Source organism: Salmo salar, chromosome 18, assembly GCF_965601325.2.
Source record: "Salmo salar chromosome 18, fSalSal1, whole genome shotgun sequence".
Lineage (NCBI taxonomy): Eukaryota > Metazoa > Chordata > Actinopteri > Salmoniformes > Salmonidae > Salmo > Salmo salar.
The window spans coordinates 83,227,889-83,244,378 of record NC_138308.1 but is presented as its reverse complement, the minus strand read 5'-3'; positions in this window follow the sequence as shown (position 1 = coordinate 83,244,378).

The following is a 16,490-nucleotide window of genomic DNA, read 5'->3' as shown; positions in this document are numbered from 1 at the left end:
ATACAAAACAGTGTGTGGTGATATGTTACAGGTCCTTGAGGGATAAATAACAGTGTGTGGTGATATGTTGTAGGTCCTTGAGGGATACATAACATTGTGTGGTGATACGTTACAGGTCCTTGAGGGATAAATAACAGTGTGTGGTGATCTGTTACAGGTCCTTGAGGGAGATGGAGGGACACACCTTCAGAGGAGGAGCAGGAGAGACCTGGGAATATGTATCATTCAGACATAATTATGCACGTGCTCACACACACACACACACACGCAAGCACACCGACACCAGCGGATTCTCACAGATACACACATATAAAGGATATATATATATATATATATATATATATATTTGATTTAATATTGGTTTAACTGTGTATAACTGCAACAGGTTTTTAAACAATGATATGGTGTTATGATGATGTATCTTCTCTGCAGCTACAGCAATTGTATCTGTATTGCATTGTGTATTGAGTTGTTGTGTTGTAAATCTATTGACATGTATTGTCTTGGGTGTGTTACTTTTGTCACTCAGATGATAGAATACTACATTACACAGCCAAAAGTATGTGGACACACCTTCAAATAAGTGGATTCGGCTATTACAGCCACACCCATTGATGTCAGGTGTATAAAATTGCGCACAGTCATGCAATCTCCATTGACAAACATTGGCAGTAGAATGGCCCGTACTGATGAACTCAGTCACTTTCAACGTAGAACCGTTATAGGATGCCACCATTCCAACAAGTCAGTTCTTTAAAATGTCTGACCTGGTCAACTGCAAGTGCTGTTATTGTGAAGTGGGAACGTCTAGGAGCAACAACTGCTCGGCCGCGAAGTGGTAGGCCACACAAGCTCACAAATGAAATGGGTTTTCATGGATGAGCAGTCGCACACAAGCCTAAGATCACCATGTGCAATGCCAAGCATCAGCTGCAGTGGTGTAAAGCTCACCGCCATTGGACTCTGGAACAGTGGAAACGTGTTCTCTGGAGTGATGAATCACGCTTCACCATCTGGCAGTCAGATGGACGAATCTGTGTTTTGCGGATGCCAGGAGAACACTCCCTGTCCCTATGCATAGTGCCAACTGTAAAGTTTGGTAGAGAAGGAATAATGGTGTGGGGCTGTTTTTCTTGGTTTGGGCTAGGCCCCTCAGTTATTGTGAAAGGAAATCTTAACGCTACAGGGAACAATGACAATCTAGACGAATCTGTGCTTCCAACTTGTGGCAATAGTTTGGGGAAGGCCCTTTCCTGTTTCAGCATGACAATGTTCCCGTGCACAAAGCGAGGTCTGTTCAGAAATGGTTTGTCGAGATTGGTGTGGAGGAACATAACTGGCCTGCACAGAGCCCTGACCTCAACCTCATCAAACCCCTTTGGAATGAATTGGAACGCTGACTGCGAGCCAGGCCTAATCGCCCAACATCATTGCCCTTCCTCACTAATGCTCTTTTTATTTATTTTATTTTACCAGGTAAGTTGACTGAGAACACATTATAATTTACAGCAATGACCTGGGGAATAGTTTCAGGTCAGAGGAGGAGGATGAATGAGCTGGGGATGATTAGGTGGCTGTGATGGTATGAGGGCCAGACTGGGAATTTAGCCAGGACACCGGGGTTAACACCCCTACGATAAGTGCAATGGGATCTTTAATGACCTCAGAGAGTCAGGACACCCGTTTAACATCCCATCCAAAAGACAGCACCCTACACAGGGCAGTGTGTGTGCCCTAGGGCATTGGGATATTTTCTAGACCAGAGGATAGAGTGCCTCCTACTGGCCCTCCAACACCACTTCCAGCAGCATCTGGTCTCCCATCAATGGACTGACCAGGACCAACCCTGCTTAGCTTCAGAAGTAAGCCAGCAGTGGGATGCAGGGTGGTATGCTGCTGCTGCTATTGTGGCTGATTGGAAGCAATTCCCCGCAGCAATTTTCCAACATCTAGTGGAAAGATATCCCATTAAAGTGGAGGCACTTTGTTTACATCCCTGTTAGTGAACATTTCTCCTTTGCCAATATAATCCATACACTTGACAGGTGTTAAACAGCATGATCATTACACAGGTGGTGCTTGTGCTGGGGACAGTAAAATACCACTCTAACCTCTATGGGCTAGGTGGGACGCTTGCGTCCCACCTACGTAACAGCCACTGCCAGCCTGTGGCGCGATTTTCAAAACCTTAAAAATCCTATTACTTCAATTTCTCAAACATATGACTATTTTACAGCCATTTAAAGACACGACTCTCGTTAATCTAACCACACTGTCCGATTTCAAAAAGGCTTTACAACGAAAGCAAAACATTAGATTATGTCAGCAGAGTACCAAGCCAGAAATAATCAGACACCCATTTTTCAAGCCAGCATATAATGTCACCAAAACCTAGAAGACAGCTAAATGCAGCACTCACCTTTGATGATCTTCATCAGATGACAACCCTAGGACATTATGTTATACAATACATGCATGTTTTGTTCAATCAAGTTCATATTTATATCAAAAACCAGCTTTTTACATTAGCATGTGACGTTCAGAACTAGCATACCCCCCGCAAACTTCCGGGGAATTCGCTAACATTTTACTAAATTACTCACGATAAACGTTCACAAAAAGCATAACAATTATTTTAAGAATTATAGATACAGACCTCCTCTATGCACTCGATATGTCCGATTTTAAAATAGCTTTTTGGTGAAAGCACATTTTGCAATATTCTAAGTACATAGCCCAGGCATCACGGGCTCGCTATTTAGACACCCGGCAAGTTTAGCACTCACCATAATCATATTTACTATTATAAAAGTTTCATTACCTTTTGTTGTCTTCGTCAGAATGCACACCCAGGACTGCTACTTCAATAACAAATGTTGGTTTGGTCCAAAATAATCCATCGTTATATCCGAATAGCGGCGTTTTGTTTGTGCGTTCCAGACACTATCCGAAATAGTAAAGAAGTGTCGCGCGCATGGCGCAATTCGTGACAATAAAATTCTAAATATTCCATTACCGTACTTCGAAGCATGTCAACCGCTGTTTAAAATCAATTTTTACGACATTTTTCTCGTAGAAAAGCGATAATATTCCGACAGGGAATCTCCTTTTCGGCAAACAGAGGAAAAAATCCCAAAGGCGGGGGCGGTCGGGGTCACGAGCATAAGCCCAGTGTCCCTTGATCGGCCACTTGAGAAAGGCGATAATGTGTTTCAGCCTGGGGCTGGAATGACGACATTCTGTTTTTTCCCGGGCTCTGAGCGCCTATGGACGACGTGGGAAGTGTCACGTTAGAGCAGAGATCCTTAGTAAATGATAGAGATGGAAAAGAAGTTCAAGAAATGGTCAGACAGGCCACTTCCTGTAAAGGAATCTCTCAGGTTTTGACCTGCCATTTGAGTTCTGTTATACTCACAGACACCATTCAAACAGTTTTAGAAAATTTAGGGTGTTTTCTATCCATATGTTATAAGTATATGCATATTCTAGTTACTGGGTAGGAGTGGTAACCAGATTAAATCGGGTATGTTTTTTATCGAGCCGTGTCAATACTGCCCCCTAGCCCTAACAGGCTAAACGGTGCTATTTTGTCACACAACACAATGCCACAGATGTCTCAAGTTTTGAGGGAGCGTGTAACTGGCATGCTGACTGCAGGAATGTCCACCTGAGCTGTTGCTAGAGAATTTAATGTTTATTTTTCCACCATAAGTCGCCTCCAACGTTGTTTCTGAGAACCGTCCTCACAACTACGTGTAACCTGGACTTCCACATCCGGCTTCTTCACCTGTGGGATGGTCTGAGACAAGCCACCCGGTCTCAGGGAAACTTATCTGCTTGCTCATCGTCCTCACCAGGGTCTTGAACTGACTGCAATTTGGTGTGGTAAACGACATCAGAGGCAATGCTCACCTTCGATGGCCACTGGCACGCTGGAGAAGTTTGCTCTTCACAGATTAATAACGGTTAAAGCTGTACTGGGTATGGCATCCTGTTTGTGAGCGATTTGCTTTTGTCAACGTTGTGAACAGAGTGCCCCATGGTGGCAGTGTTTTTTATTTTATATTATTTTTCATTATTGCTTTTTATGTACATTTATTTAACTAGGCAAGTCAGTTAAGAACAATTTCTAATTTACAATGAAAGCCTAGGATCAGTGGGTTAACTGCCTTGTTCCGGGGCATAATGACAGATTTTTACCTTGTCAGCATGGGGATTCACTGGCCCAACACTCTAACCGTTATGGTATAGGCAGGCAAAAGCTATGGACAACTAACACAATTGCATGATAATGCATGCCCCATGTCTCAAGGATCTGTACACATTTCCTGGAAGCTGAAAATGTCCAAGTTCTTCCATGGCCTGCATACTCACCAGACATGTCAGCCATTGAGCTTTCTTTGGGATGATCTGGAACGACGTCTACAACAGTGTTTTCCAGTTCCCGGCAATATCCAGCAACTTCGCACAGCCATTGAAGAGGAGTGGGACAACATTCCACAGGCCACAATCAATAGCCTAATCATCTCTGCCGCATGAGGCAAATTGTGGTCCCACCCGATACTGACTGGTTTTCTGATCTATGCCCCTACATTTTTAAAAGGTATCTGTGACCAACAGATGCATATCTACATTCCCAGTCATAGGAAATCCATAGATTAGGGCCTAATGAATTTATTTAATTTGACTAATTTCCTTATATGAACTGTAACTCAGTAAAATCTTTTAAATTGTTGCATGTTGAGATTATATTTTTGTTCAGTGTATTTGTATATTCATTTCACCGAATATTAGAATTATACACTTTTTTTAAAGACTACTCTTACAATATATTTGCTTTTGTAATTCACTTTTTTTAAATCATCCCCAAAAGGGCATGAATGCACAAGTAAACGGTTATAGTCAACTCATCCATGCCACCTTCTTTCAGCCTTCCTTTCAGCCTAAAGTCGTTTTTGGGCTCCCCAATGTGTGAGTTCAAGGGACAATCTGTGATTGGTACATACATTTTGGGAATCTTAAAGAATATAACTTGTAAATGCCTCATGAGCTTAGTTGCCAATTGAGATTTTCATAATTCATTTTTAAATAAAGGTGTTGAAATTGACATTTCTTCTCTGTTTTATGAAGTATTTCTGAAAACATCTAGACACAATAGACAAATGTTTCAGTGCTCAGAGTCCACTTTCACAGTATGTGAGAAACACCTCAAAACAAAGAGATCATGAAAGGTCAATAGGGGACATTTACTACAGTATATCAATTATCATGAATTAACCCCCAAAAATATAAAATAATTTTACAGTACAATTTCCAGTTTTACTCTTCCCATCCAGTTTAATAAATATGTTTGTCATACATTTGAACACAATGAAATGTCAGTGACAAAAACATATTTGATCATGACTAAATGCATGGGATGTGAGTCTATGTGGTATTTACAGGCCCAGCTCTGAAGGGGGCGCTAAAAGACCATGAACAATTAAGCTTCATGGCTTATCCTCAAAACCCACTTACTGGTTATAGTTTTGGATTGAATACTGTCTTCCTCATTGAGTCTCTGGTCTGTGGGAGTGACCTCACAACAGCTCTGCCTCTGATGTGTACACACACACACACACACACACACACACACACACACACACACACACACACACACACACACACACACACACACACACACACACACACACACACACACACACACACACACACACACACACACACACACACACACACACACACACACACACACACGTCCCAGGAGAATGCTGGGTAAGAACAGTGGGGTGGTGAGGTGCATTGCAGAACTCATATTCAGTTCTTAATTTCCCCTCGGTTTTATTTGAATATTGTGGTAATATCAATGTACTGCAGTCATATTGATACCATCTCTAAAGGCAGTACCGAGACAGTTGGCTTGTCATGCTCATTAGAATGTACTGCAGGTAGGATTCTAGCTCGCTGTAGTTACAGTGTAAATTAACTTCAGAATGACAGCACAAAATGACAGCACATCTATTTGTGGGTGATACTGACAGTTGTGGAAGCAACTGTAGTTTTTGGTGAATCTATTCGTATAAATCGGTGACAGTGACACTATTCTCATATTTACATACTGTATCTGCAGCCTGTTGTCCAAGGCAGGTAAATTATGTGGTGAGGTGTATTCAGATGAGATATTATGTCATTTGATCCTTTTTCATGGTTTCAAAATGACAAAATATCAACCAGTGTGTATGAACTATGCAACTACTTATACCTCTACCACTACCACTACTACTACTGTATTACCTACAATGTCCTACAATACATTTTACAAATATCCTTATATCCCACTGTGTTATTCTAGCATGACTCAACAAAAAGAGAGATCAATGTGCATCAATGTGTTGTTGTCAGATACTGTAACAGATCTCTGTAATGTGTTGCATGGAGAAGACATGTTGAGCTCTAGAACCTTCTTACTGAAGAGTGTTTATTCTCAACAGTTCCGGGATGTCACGTGTCCTACTTACCTGAGTACACTCAAAACAACCTAATCATTACGAAACTTCTGTTTGATCAAACAAACCACAAGTAGCAAGTAAGCCATTCCATTTTTATATTTTCTTATTGCCCTCCATACAAAAACTCCTTGCTTGGTAAGCGAAAAATACTGAAAACACCACATGATGGAGAAGACAGATTTTTGGGACATTTATCCGTCTCGTTTCAACTCTTCCTCTCTGGTTTGTCTCAGTCTTGCTCTCTACATGTAGATAGGACAGGTTAAGCCTGATACAGAGGCTTTTCCTTTTGAGCTGTTGCCTGTGTATATTTTGTAAATCTAGGCTACTTACTTGATATTTTGTACTTCATGGCATCTTCGCCTACTCTCTCACAGAGAGTAGGTCCCTATTCCACATACGTTTGTCACCTTTTTGACCGTACAAAACAAAGGTTGGACCAGGTCAGTTGTTTGTGTGTGTGTGGGGCTTTTTCTGTTTATCAGAGAGATGAATGGCAATGTTATTTTCCTTTACCGTATACTGTAGTTCGCGTGTCATATTATTTCTCCTTTACATTTAATCTATCACTCTGATCACTACTTTCCCAGGTTATTCACTTGAACAGTTGACAGACCTACCTTGTTTGTACTGTAACGCTTCAACATTCACACACAGTTGATCTCCAAATAACTCCTAAACCAAATTATAAATGTCACATGTGCCATGAAGTCAAACCGTTGACACCTTTCCACCTTTCCTAGTGAAACTACAGATTCTACTGAAAATGTAAACATGACCGGGTATCATAAATTCAGTATGTTGTTATCCAAAAACTCCTTCCTCAGATCTTTTCCACCCACAGAAAGACCACAGTGTTGCTGTGTCCACTCCTTTTACAGAAAGAGGAAGTTGACTTGAGATAAACAGGACATGCTAATTTACTCTGTTTCTCTTTAAAGCATCTGTAGCTTTCTAATTCTGACAAAAAGCCCCATTTGTGTCACAGCCACAGGAACTGTAGGGGACACTGGACACTAACTTTGGAACGCTATGTCCCAATTGCAACTCTCAACTTGATGTAGAGTGCTATGTAGTAGGTAGTTTACTGTTAGCACACAGTTAGGCAACACACTAAGACAGGCCGAGGGCATGAGATGTGAAAAAACTACCCCAGCTCGCAGTCGGTTCAGTAGGCAAATAGTCTAGATACGCTGCTGACACTGTTTGCGAGATGCCGGACAAAAGGCTTTATTTTTAACCCTCCCTCGACTCCTGCCACGTCACCCAAGCAAACAAAAACAGTCCCTCAGAGAATGATCGCGTGCACAATTGGGAAATAGTCGCATATATATATGTTAGTTAGGTGGCTAGCTGCCGGCTGAGACTGAGCTTCAACTGTCTAATGAACAAGTCAACCACAAAACCCCTGAGAGGAGTTAGTTACTTAGCTTGCTGACTGTGGTTTTGAAATGCTCTCCTAAGCAGCAGTGTGACAGTGAGAGGTGAGAAGAGCTGTGTGTGTGTGTGTATGAAAGGAGGGGGTGGCTGAAGATGTCCATTTCCTTTGTGGGCAGTGGAACAAATTAGGTTAGCTAGCTAGGCCTGCTTCTATCTATCTATATATCTATCTATCTATCGAGAGAAAGCGTTTTTGACCATTCTTGATACACAAGGGAAACTGTTCAGCGTGAAAAACCCAGCAGCGTTAGAGTTTTTGAAACAAACTGGTGTGTCTGGCACTTACTACCAGACCCCTTTCGAAGGTACTTCAATCTTTAGTCTTGCCAGTTCACCCTCTGAATGGCACACATACACAACCCATGTATCAATTGTCTTAAGGCTTGAAAATCCTTCTTTAACCTGTCTTCTCCCCTTCATCTACACTGATTGAAGTGGATTTCACCTCGATTAAACTGTTCAGTCTATGTCATGGAAAGAGCAGGTGTCCTTAATGTTTTGTACACTCAGTGCATGTCTTTCTGTCTTTCTGTCTGTCTTTCAGTATCCATCTATCTGTGCATAGTGCAACATGAAACAAACATCTGCACATTCTGATGTCAAACCACAAGATCTCCTTTCTATTCTGGTTCCATCCTCTTTCCTCCAATAAAGAGCTGGGGTCATGTAGCTAATGTAGCCAACCATCAAAATATGTTCCTCAGAAAATAACAGTTACTGTTCTTTTGTTCAGTCTTTATACATTTCTGTAGAATCTTGTCTCTCTTTTTCTCTGTGTGATGTAATCAGACTCATCATACAGGAAGTAGAGGGGTTTGTCAGAAGAACTGTAGTTCGGAAATGGTCAGTGGGACAGAATGGAGAACGCCTTGCTCTGTGTGCTACACTGTAAGTACTGTCGATGTATTATTGTCTGTACTGTAATGACTTTCTTTGTTTTTGTTGAATCTACTGTGGACACTGTGGTGAAGATGATGGTAGATATTCATTTATCTGATCAAGCCTCCATCTCTATGTTTCATCCTCTTTGTCTCTGTCACTGCTTTTCCTTTCTCAGTCATAATTTCTTTTAAGAAATAGGTGATTCAATTGAAATAGGTGATTGATACACTATTTATATTGAGTCATTCATGATGTATGTGTCAGTATTTGGTTGTGTTTGTATGCTCTGTATAGAAAAGTAAAACAAATGTGTTTTATTTGTCTCATAATACTGTAACAAGTATAAGGTAATGGTAGTGTGTTGATTGTGTCTGTGTATTGTGTCTATGTTCTGACCATCCAGCCCAACAGCACTCTGTACCCTGGAGAGACAGTTACTCTTTGTAAAAATTCCCTGTCTTATGTCAGTTAGGATCACCACTTTATTTTAAGAAGGTGAAATGTCAGAATAATAGTAGAGATAATGATTTATTTCAACTTTTATTTATTTTATCACATTCCCAGCATGTCAGAAGTTTACATACACTCAATTAGTATTTGGTAGGATTGCTTTTAAATTGTTTAACTTGGATCAAACGTTTCGGGTAGCCTTCCGCAAGCTTCCCACAATAAGTTGAGTGAATTTTGGCCCATTCCTCTTGACAGAGCTGGTGTAACCGAGTCAGGTTTGTAGGCCTCCTTGCTCGTACACGATTTTTCAGTTCTGCCCACAAATCTTTGATAGGATTGAGGTCAGGGCATTTTGATGGCCATTCCAATACCTTGACTTTGTTGTCCTTAAGCCATTTTGCCACAACTTTGGAAGTATGCTTGGGGTCATTGTCCATTTGGAAGACCTATTTTCGACCAAGCTTTAACTTCCTGACTGATGTCTTGAGATGTTGCTTCAATATATCCACATAATTTTCCTGCCTCATGATGCAATCTATTTTGTCAAGTGCACCAGTCCCTCCTGCAGCAAAGCACCCCCACAACATGACGCTGCCACCCCGTGCTTCATAGTTGGGATGGTGTTCTTCGGCTTGCAAGCCTCCCCTTTTTCCTCCAAACATAACGATGGTCATTATGGCCAAACAGTTCTTTTTTTGTTTCATCAGACCAGAGGAGATTTCTCCATGTGCAGTTGCAAACCATAGTCTGGCTTTTTTATGGCGGTTTTGGAGCAGTGGCTTCTTACTTGCTGAGCGGCCTTTCAGGTTATGTCGATATAGGACTCATTTTACTGTGGATATAGATACTTTTGTACCTGTTTTCTTTGCTGTTGTACTGGGATTGATTTGCACTTTTCGCACCAAAGTATGTTCATCTCTAAAAGACAGAACGCATCATCTTCCTGAGCAGTATGACGGCTGCGCGATCCCATGGTGTTTATACTTGCGTACTATTATTTGTACAGATGAAGGTGGTAACTCCAAGCATTTGGAAATTGCTCCCAAGGATGAACCAGACCTGTGGAGGTCTACAATTTTTTTCTGAGGTCTTGGCCGATTTATTTTGATTTCCCATGATGTCACGCAAAGAGGCACTGAGTTTGAAGGTAGGCCTTGAAATACATCCACAGGTACACCTCCAATTGATTCAAATGATGTCAATTAGCCTATCAGCCATGACATCATTTTCTGGAATTTTCCAAGCTGTTTAAAGGCACAGTCAACTTAGTGTATGTAAACTTCTGACCCGCTGGATATAGTGAATTATAAGTGAAATAATCTGTCTGTAAACAATTGTAGGAAAAATGACTTGTCATGCACAAAGTAGATGTCCTAACCGACATGCCAAAACTATAGTTTGTTAACAAGAAATTTATGGAGTGGTTGAAAAACGAGTTTTAATGACTCCAACCAAAGTGTATGTAAACTTCCGACTTCAACTGTATATTGGTCATATTGATCATGGATCCCGAGTGGCGCACAATGGGATTGCCTTGCAGTTCTCCAGCTGTATCCACAGAAAGCGCGCATGGTTCAAGGCATGAGGGCAGGGGGCATGGGATGGGCCGCAGAGCCACGCACAGAAGACGGACCTAGCCCATGGGATACCCCGCCACACTGGGTCGCACAGAGCAACACTTTAAGGGGCATTGCACTAATAATGGCACTGACAAGGGAAACGTTCCCGTTGTTTTTAATGCCGGTCTGCACGTTCAAACTAAAACAATGTAACTAATAATGGCATCTTTATGCTTTCGTTAATAAAATAATGATACAAATACTCTTTCAAAATGACAATGTTTATTTGGTTATGGATCGATAATGAATTACTATGGGAATAAATATCACTAAATTACAGAACTATTTAAACAAAGAAGGTAAACAAATTGTTGCTTACTGGAAAATACTCTTTCAAACACACACGGTCATGTTGTACAGCGTCATTATGGCTATTAGCAGGTAGCTGGACAATAAACTTGCCTAGAAGGAGGGTAGGGGGAGAATTCTATCGTCATATGTATTTCTTAGTTAGGTTGGCTGTATCAGAACCGGCTGTGATTGCTGCCTGCCATCCAGGACCTCTACACCAGGCGGTGTCAGAGGAAGGCCCTAAAAATTGTCAAAGACCCCAGCCACCCCAGTCATAGACTGTTCTCTCTACTACCGTATGGCAAGTGGTACCGGAGTGCTAAGTCTAGGACAAAAAGGCTTCTCAACAGTTTTTACCCCCAAGCCATAAGACTCCTGAACAGGTAATCAAATGGCTACCCGGACTATTTGCATTGTGTGCCACCCCCAACCCCTCTTTTACGCTGCTGCTACTCTCTGTTTATCATATATGCATAGTCACTTCAACTATATGTTCATGTACATACTACCTCAATTGGCTCGACCAACCAGTGCTCCCGCACACTGGCTAACCGGGCTATCTGCATTGTGTCCCGCCACCCACCACCCGCCAACCCCTCTTTTACGCTACTGCTACTCTCTGATCGTCATATATGCATAGTCAATTTAACCATATGTACATACTACCTCAATAAGCCTGACTAACCGGTGTCTGTATATAGCCTCGCTACTGCTTTTTTCAACTATCATTTTACTGTTGTTTTTATTTCTTTACTTACCTATTGTTCACCTAATACCTTTATTTTGCACTATTGGTTAGAGCCTGTAAGTAAGCATTTCACTGTATTGTCTACACCTGTTGTATTCAGTGCACGTGACAAACTTTGATTTGATTTGATTGGTTGCAATTTCACTTTAATCCACCAGAAAAGACAAAACAAATAATACAACAAAAAGTATTATTGTTATTATTACGTATCACATCCGACCATGATTGGGAGTCCCATAGGGCGGCGCACAATTGGCCCAGCGTTTCTCTCCATCTAAAAACAGAAAATAATGTTTTGGCCTTTCCAAATACTATTTTGGTCTTTATTCAGATTACAATCGATCATTTTTGTTTTTTTGAAAATGAAATAACCTCCAAAATATCGTTATATATTATCAAGTTGATGGCACAGTCATATACTGTAGCGGCACCTACATAAAGCTGAGTGACTCAGTCATTCATGGCTTTGGATGAAAATAAATAACTACCAACATTCTTTCTGATAGTCTTTAATAAAGAAATGTTTTGATTATCCTGACCTGGACACCATATAAAGTATTATAATAGCCCATTAGCCCATTATTAGCAGGATAATATATCTTTACCAACACCTCTCTGTATTTTCATACTTTGTGGATGGGGCCTCCCCAGTGGCCCAGCTGTCTAAGTCACCGCAAAATGCGTTTCTACAGATACCCGTGCCGGCCTTTACCGGGAGACCCATGAGGCAGCTTTTGGTTTTAATTTAGAATCCTCCAATCCTCTATATGTAATTATTGGTTGAGAGTCACGTCATATTTTTCGATATACTGTAGGCCTACCGTAGGCAACACGAGTCTCACTAGTGTTGAGTAATGTGTTGTTAAAAGTGGTGTGTATTATTTATAAAAATGTATTGACAAAGGATTTGAAGCAATAGCCTACATCTATTTTAGCATCGTTTTGATCTTCTCTGAGACAAGCATGGGGACAGGTCTTGATAAATCAATGAGATTTTATTTTCACTGAATCTCCGTTTGGGTATTGGTTAGACTACAATTATACAATTAGGATGTAGAAATGTTATGCTCATAGTGAAACCTTTATTTAACTAGGCAAGTCAGTTAAGAAAAAAATATTATTTACAAGGACAGCCTATTTCTTCCTCCCCATCAGGGTATTGAACCACCGTCTCCCGCGTGCCCGCACGACACGGGATTCTTTAGCAAAATAGTCCAGTACTGTAGCCTAGTCCCGACGTCACGTTGTACAGCAGCATATTTTCCGTTCCATCCTAATGGAAACCCAAAGGGTTTTTAGTTTTTCTTGGAATACAAACACCATAATATTAATCAAATTAATTTAGCAAAATTTCTTAAAATCAGTCTCATATACTATGTTCTCACAAAAAAAGGTTTTAAATTCTCTAGTACAGCCACTATTGAAGGCTATCACATGCTTCATACAGGTGCCCTCTCGTGGTCAAACTAGCATTAACTAGCATTAATGGTACCAGTGGTTGGCACTTAAATAACGTGCCATAGAATTCTGCGGCACCACGCAAGCTGTGCCGCAGTACACTGCAACTTTTAAAGGAAAAACCACTTTATGTTTACCGATCGTTGCAGCTGATCGCTGCAGCTGTCCACAGCCCATCTGTAAATAGCCCATCCAACCAACTACCTACCCCATATATTTGTTTTTTCTTTTTTCTTCTCTTTTGTACACCAGTATTTCTACTTGCACATCCTCATCTGCACATCTATTGCTCCAGTGTTAATTGCTGAATTGTAATTACTTCGCCATTATGGCCTATTTATTGCCTTACCTCCCTATTTCATTTGCACACACTGTATACAGATTTTCTATTGTGTTATTGGCTGTACGTTTGTTTATCCCATGTGTAACTCTGTGTTGTTGTTTTTGTCACAGAAGTACTCGTTGAACATCTCATTCCAAAATCATGGGAATTAATATGGAGTTGGTCCCCACCTTTGCTTCCAACGTTGAGGTCAGGGCTCTGTGCAGGCCAGTCAAGTTCGTCCACACCGATCTCGACAAACCATTTCTGTATGGACCTCGCTTTGTGCACGGGGCATTGTCATGTTGAAACAGCAAAGGTCCTTCCCCAAACTGTTGCCACAAAGATGGAAGCACAGAATTGTCTACAATGTCATTGTATAATGTAATGTGGCATTAAGATTTCTCTTCACTGGAACTAAAGGGCCTAGCCAGAACAATGAAAATCAGCCCCCGACCATTATTCCTCCTCCACCAAACTTTACAGTTGGCACTATGCATTCGGGGAGGTAGTGTTCTCTATCATCCAGAATCCAGAATTTCACATCGGACAGCCAGATGGTGAAGTGTGATTCATCCCGCCAGAGAACTTGTTTCAACTGCTTCAGAGTCCAATGGCGGCATTGTAATTTTGTTTTTCTTGAAATATTAGACTTACCTCCCTTTATTTCAGTTTTTTAATTAAACAAGAGCATAGTGTCTCTTTTTACATGCAGGTGGATATAAACTATACGTGAATCGTTTCCATTTTTAATTAGAATTTTAAAGCCTAAAGATGTGTTTATACTTGGTTGGTCAACCTACTGTAACAGTTAAGATGGGACACGTAACTATAGTTTGTTATTAAAAATGTATCTTTACATAATGCAGCTTTAATGCTTATTTTTATATTAAGGATAGAATCAGCAAAATTATGTTGCCACGAGTAGCACTGCAGATATTGAGATGAGCGAGATGCAAGACTTCACTCTCACACAGGCACACACAGTATCTGCACATATGCACAGGTTCACTTCACGGTGTTCACAGTGTCATAGCCACAGGATCAAAACAGAGGAGAAGTTGAGTCTCATGCTTCAATGCTCTTAGTTGTTATGGAAATTGAACCACTATGCAGTTTACTTTCTAAATCTACGTCATATCGCTGAGTCTACCAGCTCCACAAACTCCACAAACTTTTGACTTATAATAATTTTGAAATACCGTCTAAGTATTTTGTAAAACATTTTCAACATGTAAGTCTTTTGTAAAATAATTTCAGAAGTTGTTATAGGAGCCAGATGAGTGTACCACCATGGAACTTAAAATGGAGAAGGTGTGTTATATTTTGTATGAATTCTCATATATCAAATAAAAAGTGATGATTCACCTCATCATTGTATTGCTTTGAAATATAACTTGATTTAAGGACATATTAATTTGACTCTGTTTTTCTGAGTTGAAACATCTAATTATGTAAAGCAACACTTTCTAACAAAATCTCTACGCACCATAGTGCTGTCAGTCTTCTGTAAACCACATTCAGATTGACTTCTACTGATATGAACCCATACAGAAGTGTCCCATGTCTGTACTATTATGATGAGATAGAGAGAGGAAGGAATAAGAGGGCAGACCCAGTAGACTGAGGGCTTATGCTGTTGCTATTTGATCAACGACCATATTAGTTTCTATATTGTGATCCACTAGAATGTGGAGTAGTTACAGGCCTGTCCCTGAAGGCGGCGATAAGAAACCCCAGATGTTTACCTTGCTATACCCACTAATGGAGAAGTCTGACTGCTTTTCCCTTGTAACCTTTCTCTCTCTATTTATGTTAGCTCCTTCACATGTTGTACGTGTGTCACACACTACACTCTACAAAAATACACTTTCATATACTTAGAGGTAAACTGTTGGAATAAAGTGGAAAATTCTAAAATGTTTTGATTCATGTACCCAGTTACAGCTTTGAAACTCCTCCTTTCTCTCGTCTGTGGTAATGCATGTGCATGCCTCTGAAGTACACACACACACACACACACACACACACACACACACACACACACACACACACACACACACACACACACACACACACCACACTAACGCACACACACATGAAAAATACATGAACAATTATCCTGATACACATCACATTAACAACACAATAACAAATACATATCTATGTAGACCATTTTTAACTAAATGTGTCCCTCAGGACCATCTGAGTAATGAGTGAGTTAGCTAGCTGACTGTGGTTTTGACACATGCTATTACTGAGCAGTAGTGTGTGTGTGAAGAGAGAGGGTGAGGAGAGGGAAAGAGGTGGGGGTGAAGATGTCTATTTGGGCTCAGTGGAACAACTGAGGTTAGCACCCTAGGCTTGAAGGGAGGCCTATAGTCAGTATCTATCTATCTATCTATCTATCTATCTATCTATCTATCTATCTATCTATCTATCTATCTATCTATCTATCTATCTATCTATCTATCTATCTATCTATCTATCTATCTATCTATCTATCTATCTATCTATCTATCTATCTATCTATCTATCTATCTATCTATCTATCTATCTATCTATCTATCTATCTATCTATCTATCTATCTATCTATCTATCTATCTATCTATCTGTGCATTGTGGGTGGAATGATGAAACAACCATCTGCACATTCTGATATCAAATCACAAGCTCTGATCTCATCTCAGGTATCTATTCTCATTTCATCCTCCTTCTATACAGTAAAGAGGAAGGAACCAGTGTGAGGTCATGTAGCTAATCACAAGAC